The sequence below is a fragment of the Gopherus evgoodei genome, chromosome 1 (assembly GCF_007399415.2).
Source record: "Gopherus evgoodei ecotype Sinaloan lineage chromosome 1, rGopEvg1_v1.p, whole genome shotgun sequence".
Lineage (NCBI taxonomy): Eukaryota > Metazoa > Chordata > Testudines > Testudinidae > Gopherus > Gopherus evgoodei.
In genome coordinates, this window is record NC_044322.1 from 3,593,673 (window position 1) to 3,605,513 (window position 11,841).

The following is an 11,841-nucleotide window of genomic DNA, read 5'->3' on the forward strand; positions in this document are numbered from 1 at the left end:
AGGAAGCAGCCTCTTATCAGAGTAGTAAGTTTTAGAAAGGGATAAATAGGTTTATGGTTATTTTCCTTTGTGACTTTGTCTTTGTGCAATTAGAGGAATAATCAAATTGGGAATTCTTTTGTGTACAAAGTTTTTGCCCAGGGGAACATCCTGTGCGTTTTGAATCTGCTGTCTGAGAGAGTAGCTGGTCTGCTAATCTCTCCCAGAGGGTTTTTTTTTCTTTTACCTTTCTTTTCTTTTAATAAAAAGTCTTAATTTTTTTCCTTGTGTTAGAATCTAAGGGGATTGGAGCTGGACTCACCAGGAACTGGTGGGGGAAAGGAGGGCGGATGGTTAAATTCTCCTTGTGTTAAGCTCCAAGGAGTTGGATCGGTGTTCATCAGGAAATTGGTGGAAAAAGTCTCTCAAGACTACCCAGGGAAGGGAGTTAGTACTCGGGAGTGGTAGCAGCAAAACCAGATCTAAGCTGGTAATTCAGGTTAGGGGTTCACATGCAGGTCCTCTTATCTGTACTCTAAAGTCCAGAGTGGGGGTGAAACCTATGGCAAAAGTCTATAAAATCATGACTGGTGCAGAGAAAGTGAATAAGGAAGTGTTATTTACTCCTCAGAACACAAGAACTAGGGGTCACCAAATGAAATTAATCGGCAGCAGCTTTAAAACAAATACTTCTTTTTATTTCTTCACATAACGCAGAGTTAACCTGTGAAATTCGTTGCCAGAGGAGGTTGTGATGGCCAAGACTATAACGGTGTTCAAAAAACAACTTGATAAGTTCATGGAGGATAGGTCTATCAATGGCTATTGGCCAGGATGGGCAGGGATCGTGTCCCTACCCTTTGTTTGTTTGCCAGAAGCTGGGAATGGGTGACAGGGGATGGATCACTTGATGATTCCCTGTTCTGTTCATTCCCTCTGGGGCACCTGGCATTGGACACTGTCGGCAGACAGGATGCTGGGCTGGATGGACCTTTGGTCTGACCCAGTCTGGCTGTTATGCTCATAGGAGAGGCCCTCTGACCCACAACTGAGCAGTCGTGGTTACGGATTGCTACTTCTAGAGCATTCAGTGGCAAGCGGTGAAACTAATGGGCTAATGCTGGAACTCCTCCGTCTCCGCTGTTGTAAAGCCATCACATCTGTTCACTTGAGCACACAGGAAACTTGCAAGTCAGAAGAGCCTGTTTTGTCTCTGTAGAAGGCTCTCCCTAAAGGCTGGAAGCAGCTCAGTCAGCTCTCACCTCTCCAGGCTGCTCGCTGGTTCCCAGTCAATGCTAGGAGGAAATGGGAGAAGGGAGACTTGCTGCTCCTATCTATGGGCTGGCGCTTGGGGGTTTGTGATGTCTGCTGTTTCAGGCTGGCGTCAGCACGCTGATACTGCTGGGTGGCGGGGGCTAAGAACCCGTCTTTCCTCAGCCCGGTCAGCATTGCTGCCCTGGGTGAGCTCCAGGACACAGCTGGTGAGCTCCAGTTACCAGATAAACCTCCTTTCTCTCTCCGTGGGGCAGAAAAGAGCAGTCCTACGAGCCAGCGGGGTGCACTGCATAAGAGCCGAGAGAGGCTGAAGTTCAACAGGCCTCATGTCCATTAGAACAGAAGCTGGACAGGGAAGCAAAGGAGGTGCAGGAAAACTGGGAGCTTACCAAACCAGCCGGGAATGATCTGAAAGCCCATCACTGGCACCCACGTGCCCAAATGAGGTTCCCAGCGTGCACCAGGCTCCTCTTAGTGGGATGATTGAAGGGATTTCAGGCCCTTCGCAAGGCTGCTGGCCAAGCCTCACCCAGGATAGAGTTCAGTTCTGGGCACCGGGTTCGAGGGAGAGGAATTCAAAGTGGAACGGGGGCAGAGAAGAGTCATGAGGATGATCATGGGCATGCAGGCCTGGCTTGGGAGAGGAGACTGGCTGAGCCTGGCCCTACAAAGGCTGAGAGGGGATTTAATGGCTCCACCCAGGAGGGAAAACGGTTGAAGTCAAAGGACAGTGCTGGCACAAGAATAACCGAGAATGAACAGGGCATTAGGGAATGGAGGTTGGAAGGGAGAAGGAGGTTTGGGACCAGCCGCCCAACAGAAGCAGGGTGTGTGTTGGGGAGGGGATGATAGGACAGAGGCACCTGTGAGAGTAGGGCCTGGACTCTGAGCCAGCAGATCCCTTCCAGTCCTGCCATCTTGTGGTGAGAGTTTAGTCTATAAGCCTTAGCCCTGTTGGGGGCTGAATTCACAGCACAATTCACGTGTGAACTGGGTTTTAGCCTTCCCCTGCCATGCACATGTGTGCATCTCTGAGCTGGGCGTGGAGGTGTGTGAAGCCCTGACCCAAGTGGGAGTGGGGATTCCGGACGCTGCTTTCACTCAGGCTGGAACTTGCCTGCTTTGCAGGAAGGACGTGGGCAAAATCATTTCAGTGCCAACAGTCCTCCGATGCCGCCCCACAATTCCCTCCCCAAGGAGAGACTGGTTCCACACCAGCCTGGGAAAGAATCTCAGCGCCATGGGCCATGTAGTAAAGACAGTCAGATGGGTGGCAGGGTTTTGCGAAGGGGATGCTCGCACCTGGGCTAGGCTATGCTGGGAACTTAGCCCAAGGGAGTGTCTCCTGCCTATAGGTCGGAGTTCCCTGGCCCAACATAAGGGGGAGAGAGAGAGACACTCTCTCTCTCTCTCTCCCCAGCATTTTGGAATGGGGCAGCCCTTTCCCAGAATCCCTTAATGCTCTAGTGCAGACCCTACTTCTCACCACCGACCCGAACAGCTGCAAGTCTGGCCACCCACCCTGGAACAACACCCCACCAACTGTGGATGTGCGTATGTGCATGAGGTATAGGCGTGAATATGGACTTCCCTGATGACTCTTAACTACTGAATCGCTTCATTTTACTAGGGGATTGTTTTCCCTCTGTCCCAGAAGAATTGCTTCCCTAGGTACTAGAGTAGCAGCCGTGTTAGTCTGTGTCTGCAAAAAGAACAGGCGCACTTGTGGCACCTTAGAGACTAACAAATTTATTTCAGCATAAGCTTTCGTGGGCTACAGCTCACTTCATTGGATGCATAGACTGGAACACACAGACAGGAGATATTTATACATACAGAGAACATGAAGAGGTGGAAGTAGCCATGCCAACTGTAAGAGGCCAATCAATTGAGATGAGCTATCATCAGCAGGAGAAAAAAAACTTTTGAAGTGATTAATCGAGATGACCCATAGAAGGTGTGAGGAGAACTTAACATGGGGAAATAGATTCAATTAGTGTAATGGCCCAACCATTCCCAGTCTCTTCTCAAACCTAAGTTAATTGTATCTAATTTGCAGATTCAAGGTCAGAAGTCTCTCTTTGAAGTCTGTTTTTGAAGTTTTTTTTTTTTGTTATAAAATTGCCACCGTCAAGTCTGTCACTGAGTGGCTAGAGAGGTTGAAGTGTTCACCCACTGGTTTTTGAATGTTAAAATTCCTGATGTCAGATTTGTGTCCATTTATTCTTTTGCGTAGAGACTGTCCGGTTTGGCCAATGTACATGGCAGAGGGGCATTGCTGGCACATGATGGCATATATCACGTTGGTAGATGTGCAGGTGAACGAGCCCCTGATGGCGTGGCTGATGTGATTAGGTCCTGTGATGTCTGCAGGTTGGTTTCAAATGTCCCAGATAATGAGGCTTCTATTCTTTCCCTTGAGATACTATTCCCTACCCAGTTAGAGCTCACTGACAGCCATTGCCTTCTGCTCATTGTGTCATACTTCATGCACCGTACTAGGAGCAGATTTGTGTCTTTCCTCTTTACTATTACCTAGCCCTCTGTAACTATATCGTTCTTGTTTTTAGACCTTTCCCTACCAACAAGGAAGTGGCTCAGACACCAGCAAAGAATGAGACATTATCCAGCAGGCCCTAGAAAGGTTTGGAATGAAGGTAGGAAGCAAGAGCCTGAGAGGTAGTGTCTGGAGGACTTTCAGGAGAGGCAACGGGATGACTGGAGTAAAGTGTTTTGATACAGTGACTCTCAGAGCGCAGCCTGGCTTGGCCGTGAGCCCTGGCGATAGAAAAGTCATTGAAGCAGCCCCAAGGGTGTTGAGAAATCTCGGGGCGCTGAGTTACAGGGAAGGTTTCTGGTGCCCTTAGGGAAATTGGCAGGCCAAAGCTCTGTCCTGTCCAGATTTCAATGTCCAGGGACTGGTACTGTTGTTGTTTCTCTTTGGAAGTTTATTCCACACACTGAAATAGCTTAATTTCATCCTGACAGTGAGAGATCTGTTCCACCTACTTATAACCAACTGGGTCTCCCTGTCCTGCTATTATCCCCCACCCCAAAATGTTGTCTCTTGGAGCCCCATTCCTCCAGTGCTCTCCCATGAGCCCTGTTCCCCTTGTCACTTGTCCAAATTTAAACTGGACTCACTTTCCCCATCTGGTTTAGGACCATGCACCGAGCCAAGCTCATCCACCATGCTGAACCATGCGCAGGTACTGGCCATTCTCACTGAAAGTACCCGTATTTCATTAGTAGCTAACATATGGATATCACCTGTAACACACAGGAAGGTGGGGTCTGAGCTTCTCTGCTTTGATCCAAGTGGGGTCTCATGACAAAGAGGTTTGAAAGCTACTGGACTCACCCCATCTCCTCAACCAGGTCTGTACATCATTCTTAGGGGCAGCTGGACACGTGGCTTTGGAGTCTTGTAGGGCTGAAGAGGGTTCCCTGGTCCTAGAGCAGTTATAGGGAAATACTCTCTGGTCCCTACAATTTTTTGACATTGACACCATGTCATGGACTCCATAAAGGAGGGAGAATTTCACCCTAAAGACAAGGCGAGATAGCTATTGAAAGCACAACCTGAACCCATAGGGCAGCAGTGAGGGCTGGGGGTTAAGTGGTATTTGTTCCTAGTAAGATAAAATCGTGGATGAATTGCTAAGGAGGAGTACAGAATAGAACAAGCATGTAATGGAAAAAATGAGTGATACTTAGCAAGGGACGTAAAAGGCAATTAGAGCTTTTTTAAAAATACATTAGGAGCATGAGGAAGATGAAGGAAAGTGCAGGTCCTCTACTTAGCAGGGAAGGAGAGCTAATAATTGGTGACCGCAAGATGGCTCTGGTGTTCAATGTATATTTTGCTTCAGTTTTCACCAATTAGGTTAATGGTGACCAGATGCTCAGCACAGTTAATATTAACAAAAAGGACGAAGGAACCAACCCAAAATAGGAAAGGACCAGATCAAAGAATATTTAGATACACTAGATGTATTCATGGCAGCAGGACCTGATGAAATTCATCCTAGTGTAGTTATGGAACTAGTGGAAGCAATCTCAAAACTGTTAGCGATTTATCCTTGAGAACTCCTGGAGGATGGGTGAGGTCCCAAAGGGTTGGAAAAAGGTATTAGGTTTGCCCATCTTTAAAAAGGACTCCTGGAATTATAGACAGTCAGCCTAACTTTGATACCTGGAAAGATACTGGAACTAATTATTAAACAAGCAATTTGTAAGCATCTAAAAGATAACAGAATATCAGGATTGGAAGAGACCTCAGGAGGTATCTAATCCAACCCCCTGCTCAAAGCAGGACCAATCCCCAACTAAATCATCCCAGCCAGGGCTTTGCCAAGCCTCACCTTAAAAGTCTCTAAGGAAGGAGATTCCACCACCTCCCTAGGGAACCTATTCCAGTGCTTCACCACCCTCCTAGTGGAATAGTGTTTCCTAATATCCAACCTAAACCTCCCTCACTACAACTTGAGACCATTACTCCTTGTTCTGTCAGTTATAAGGAGTAGCCAGCATGGATTTGAAAATAACAAATCACGCCAAATCCATCTAATTTTTCTTTGACAGGGTTATTGGCCTGGTGGATAGGAGAAAAGCAGGTGTGTGATATATTTTGATTTTAAAAAGCAACAAAGAGTCCGGTGGCACCTTACAGACTAACAGCTGTATTGGAGCATAAGCTTTCGGGGGTGAATACATCTGATGCATTCGTCTGACAAAGTGGGTATTCACCCCCGAAAGCTTATGCTCCAATACATCTGTTTAACTCCGGCCCCAGCCCGGCCACTGGAGACAAAGGGCTTTGGGCTGCCGCAGTTGCGGCAGCCCAGAGCCCTTTAAATCCAGCCCCAGCCAGGCTGCTGGAGCCATGGGCAAGGGGTTTAAAGGGCTCTGGGCTGACCACAGCTGCAGCAGCCCAGAGCCCTTTAAATCTGGCCCCAGCCTGGCTGCCTCGAAACCACCCAGGGGCTGCACCCATTCCAGCTAGGGTACCTCTCCCAGGGGCGATGCCTGGTCTGGCTGCCTTGGGGTCACTGCTGGCAGGGTCCCTAGGAGTCCCCATCACCGCCCTGTATAGCCTCCCTGTGCCACATCTCGTGCATCCTCCCTCCCTCTACCTCAGTAACATGCCTTATAGAGCCCCCCATGCTATGCCCCATAGAGTCCCCCTTCCCCACCTGGCATTCATGACCTGCCACACAATTTTCATACCCAGATGCAGCCCTTAGGCCAAAAAGTTTGTTGTCCCCTTCCCCCCACTCCCACCCGCTCTAGCCCCAAACCTTCCTCCTGTGTCCCCTGTTCCCCATCAGCCTACCAGGTGCCTTGGTCCTGTTCCACAGCTGGCACTGCCTGCCAAACCAAACCTCCCTGCCTGCCCGTGTTTCCGTCACCGAAACCTCACCCTTCTCCCCATAGCGACGCCAAGTAAATCCAGCTGGACCTGCTTGGCGGCTTTCTGGAGAGGATTGCGGCAGCACTGGGCAAAGGGAACGCAGCAGGCATCTTACATGGGTGTGCAAAGGTGACCCCAGTAGTGGCCCTCTCCAGCAAGCGGGTCACTCTATCCACCTACAGGTGCAGGGCAAAGCGGATGCCAGCGATGGTCAGAGGCTGCATTAGTCACCAGAGGGCGCCCAGGAGTCTCAAACATAAGCAGTTGTTAATCTAGAAATATTAATGAGTTTTGTTGTTTTTCATTAAGGGGCACGTGTCTCTACCTAGTTCCCAGCAGGCCCTAGCATAGAGTCTCAGACTTCCTTGCTACTACCTGGCCCCCATGCTGGGGGTCCCAGGCAGGAGCCTGAAGGCAGGATAAAAACGAGTGAGCCTGAGAGGTGGGCACTCTGGATCAGGTATGTGGCAGGCTGGCATGAGGAAACTGGCTCCCGTAGGAGCAACGATAGCGTCTGGGGCTGTCGATCTAGTACCTGCAGCACCCCCAGCACCCAGTACGTGTGCAACTGGATCATCGGCCAGATGCAACGGTCCCTCTGCTACCCCACAGGGCTGCACGCGTGAGCTTGGTACAAGCTGTTTCGTGGCAGAGGTTTCTCTCGTGTTGTGGTCAGGGTGTTGCTGCCTCAGTTTCCCTCTCGCTGGTTGGATAGCATAGCTGTCCACCTCAGCCAAAAGTTCATCCCCTCCGGGGGTAACACAAATCCAAACTGTTGCCTAGTCTTTTCCCTGGGTCAGTCTTCTCCCCTAGTGGGGGTATAACAGCCTCTGCCCCTGGGCAACAGGAGATGCGTGTGCCCATTAATCTTCCCCCTCTGGAGTACAGCAGCAATGCCCCCTGCTCGCCCTTCAGAGTCAAGTGGGAGCTCACGTCCTCCTTCCGCTCCAGCCTCGGAGCCCTATGTCATGAAGTAGGCCTCAGCCCCCCGCTCCACCACATACACTCCCTGCTTCTCTTCCCTCACCTCCTCTGCTTGGCCCAATCCATGGTTCCCCCTCTTGGGCCTTGGCTCTGTCTGGCTCCTTTGCCAAGCCCTGCCCTTAGCTCCAGCCACTTTCCTCCTCTGGCTCTGTAGAGGGACCCACTACAGGCCTTCCCTGGCCTCTCCCTGTTCTGAAAGAAGGAGCTGCCTTTTATTCCTCGCCCCACACACACTCCCCAGCACAGCTCCCTCCCTTCCCCCAGTCCCATGTGCAGCTCTGCCCTCCCAGTGTCCCTCTTCTCCTCACATGGCTCGTTTCTCCTCCCAGCTCCTCTAAGTCTCTGAGGGAATGTCTACCATGCACTGTCCCCTCAGCGTTCAAACTCAGGCTCAAGCCTAACCCCCTGTCTACACACACGCGCTAACCTAGGGTTTCGGCACCCCACAGGGCTGGAGGGTCCGTGTTTAAGTCCAGCTGGGACCTGGGCTTCAAGCCCTATTGCTTTGCTGTGTAGATGTAGCCCCCTTGGACTTGTGCTCTGGGAATCCGCCAAAAGTATCCCATGGACTGAATTTCTTTGTCCCCTGGGAAGTCAAGTTTTCCCATACGGCCCCATGAACAAAGGGTGAGAGCGGCCACACTGGGGGTGGGCCCTAGGAAGTCTGGGGTATCGGTGGTTGGACTTGGGCCCACATAATGCAATGTAGACGCTGGAGCCCCAGGTTAGGTGCAACAAGTCCTAATCGGGGGTTCCGTGTGTGTGTAAACCTAGGGTTTGAGCGTCAAGAAACCTGGGGTCTGCTACCTCCACTTCTCCTAACCCTGGGCTTATGTTGCAGTGTAGACGAATGCTTAGCCAATAACCCCACCCAGCAGGCGTCTCTGAATCTCTGTAGGTGCTACTGTTCAAGGCATCGTTGAGGGGCCAGGACCATGGACCTCTCAACCCTAGGTCAGGCCCTGCAGACTGCAGCCTTCTGGGAGAGGGCCGCTGCCCTTTCCCCACTTGGCCAGCGCACTAAGGTAGCTTGGGCCCCAGCTCTGCCTTTCCTCGGCAAGGCCCAGGGAAGCCATGCTATCCAGTGGTGGGAACTTCTGGCTGTAGGGATGGGGGAAGGGCCTGAGGGGAGGCAGAGGTGTGGAGCCATTGTGGGGGCTGGGGCTGTGAGGGAGAAGAGGCCTGAGGGGATGGGAGTGGGGGGACTGGAGCTGTGTGTGAGAGGCCTGGGAGTTGTGAAGGCTGGAGCTGGCAGGTGGGACGACTGGAAACTATGTAAGGGAACCAGGAGGGGAGGGGAATGTGGGTATGTATCTGTGGGAGGCTGGAGGGAGTGTGGGGGGCAGAGCTATGGGTCTGGGGGAAGTGAGACACTGGAGCTGGGCAGGAGGGGCTGGGATATGTACCCCCCCGTAAAGCACCTTGAAAAGCCTAAATCACCCTCCGTACGCCCTGCCCCAAGAACAGCCAGGGAGCCCGGAGCGAGAACTCCCTGCTCCCGCCACCCCTCGGGAGGAGCTGCCAGGGCAGCATAACCTCACCAGCCTGCATTTGAACAATAAAAGGGAATTTCCACAAAGAAGCTTTGTTAAGGGCCAGTTGAAGCTGCTGGTTTCCAACAGAGCAGTTTGCTTCCTGCACCTTTCCAAAGCTGCAGCCTCAAACCCTGGAGATCCAGGAAAGGCTCAGGTCATGTCTCCACTGCAGAACCCTTCAAAAATTCCTAGGGCCTTGTTTGAGTGTCTGTAATTTGTTGCATAGGAAGCACCTGTTTGCTGAGAGGCAATGTGTGCAATTTTAAGAGCTTATGTAATGCCATACCCAGTGCCACAGAATGGGTGCTAAATACCTGTTAGTTTGTACATTAAAAATGCTAATTTGTCCAGTTCACACTGGAAACAAATTGGTACACCTTCACTCTGAGTGTGAATGCTGCTCCAGCAAACCCCGGCGCAGAGAAGCAGGGGACTAGAGCACTGGAGTGGGACTCTGGAGATCAGTGCTTTGTTTCTGGCTCTGCCACTGGCCCGTTGGGTGACCTTGGGCAAGTCACTTCACCTTTCTGTGCCTCAGTTTCCTAGCTGTACAATTGGAACAATGATACTTGTCCAGCAGTTCGAGCTCTGTGAATGGTCAAGCTGTGTAAGAGCGAGGTGTTATTGTCATTACCCATAATGCATTGGTTGGAAGGCAGCTGTGTGGACATATGGCACATCTCTACACTGGTCTGGATGGACACACGGTTTCAAGTAACTAAATCATTATAACATTATGTCTCCATCACGATCTGGGGTTGTGATTCCCCTGCTTGCGTGCACAGATCCGTGGTAGCGTGACTATAAATAGAAGTGTAGTCATGATATCCTTGTTGGAGGCCTGGCTGAGCTGGGCCAGGTTCAAACCCACCTGAAACCAGTGGCACTGCTCAGCTGTGCTGTGGCTACGCTGCTATTTATACTTGTGCTAGCTTTCCTCGAGCTAGCACAAGTCCGTGCGCATGAGCAGGGGAAATGCATGCCTCACTCGTAGATGTATGCCTGGGTGCGTTTCTCTATATGTGAGCCGAATAGATTTCAACCTCTGTCCAGACCCAACCTTGCCCTGTACTACCCATCCCAATCAGGCAAAAATCTGGAGTCAGGCCTAAAAGAAATCATGAGATTTTTAAAAAGTAATAAAGTTCGGGTTGTTTTATTTGCCCATTGGCTTCTGAGCCTCTAGGTCGATCTGGGGTCATATTTTCAAGCTTTTCTCCACCACCAGAAGGGCCAGGCACTTATTTTTTAAAAAAGAAAGCTAAGATTCTACTATAATCACATGAATCCAGGACTCAGGGTTTTAAGAACGGTTGTAAGAGTTGCCAACCCTGCAGTGCCCCCTGGGGCTAGTGAATTCCAGGCTGCAGCTCCCACCATGCCACATTCACAAGGGAAAGAAATAACATGGCATGTAAATTCAACCGGTAAAAAGAAAATAAAAGGGACAACCCGCTCCCCCCCCATTCTGCAGGAAAAAAAAGGCAGCGACAATAGGTGGAGTGCCTGGACAGGAGAGAGAAATAAGTCCACTGACAATCATGCTGACCACCATTGTCACATTGTTTCCTTGTACTTCCCCAGCGTCACTCTGACCGTATCTGTCTGTCTCTCTTGTCTTATACTTGGATTGTAAGCTCCTTGGGGGCAGCACCTTGCACAATGGCCCAGGCTGGAGACTTCTAAACAGTATTGCAGGGTGAGCAGGGGTGCATCCCCAGAACATAGTACATCCTCCTCCCTTATGACCCCGTCCCTGTGGGTGTGATGCACGGAAAGGACCCCCATTTAGAGAGCGCTCCCTTCCATCCCTGCCGGCGTGGCCTTGCAATGCGTGCGAGATCATGCTGGCGGGGACGGGGACACTTGCTCCTCAAAACAAGGGCCTCTGGATGATGAATCCAGACAGAACCAGGCCCGGTTTTATATCAAGCCGGACCCAGGGGGGCACATACCTTGCAGACCCAGGCCCATCCGGCTTAGAACCGGACAGATGGCCTCATGGCACGACGACATGCTGTACAGACAACGCAGAATGGAGAGAGACCGGCGTGAGAGATGGGGTGGAGGTAGGGTGACCAGATGTCCAGATGTGATAGGGACAGTCTCGATATTTGGGGACTTATATAGGCTATTTTCTGATTACTGCCCACCTCCGTCCTGATTTTTCACACTTGCTGTCTGGTCCCCCGAGGTGAAGGAGAGGGACGGCGCAGGATGGGAAGCAGGCGCTAGAGAAAAGGGGGAAGGAGGCGCGCAGCGTGGAAGCCAGGACTGGAGGAGTGCCCTAGCGCGAGGGAGCGGCGGGGAAAGCGGGCACCAAGACAGGAATAAGGCCAAGCAGAGGGACAGAGACATGGAGCATCCCAGAAAGCAGGCGAGCGGGAGAGGGGCAGGTTTGCGAAAGGGGCAGTTCCGGGAACAGAGCCGGCTCCAGGAGCCCAAAGCCATGGGGCAGATGGGGGAACTGCAGAGCAAAGGGCCCTTTACTGCAGCAGCTCCCAAGGGGAGGGGAAGGGCTGCTGGTGCGCGTATGCAAATATGGTTATTTATTTAATTCTGGGAAGGGCTTTCTCCACCTCCTCCTCCTCCGGGGTGCCCTGCACGGAGCCTCCCTCAGTGAGGAGAAGGAGGCAGCAGCCTGCCGAGGAAGGT

At 51.4% G+C, this 11,841-nt stretch overlaps 1 long non-coding RNA gene across 1 annotated transcript; it reads left to right on the top strand.

Annotated features, from left to right (window-relative positions):
* Nucleotides 1–285: 285 nt before the first annotated feature.
* On the top strand, nucleotides 286–8,997 carry LOC115648649. The gene is made up of 3 exons (XR_003999636.1): nucleotides 286–426; nucleotides 8,788–8,791; nucleotides 8,986–8,997. It is a non-coding gene; the product is annotated as an uncharacterized LOC115648649 (long non-coding RNA).
* Nucleotides 8,998–11,841: the final 2,844 nt, after the last annotated feature.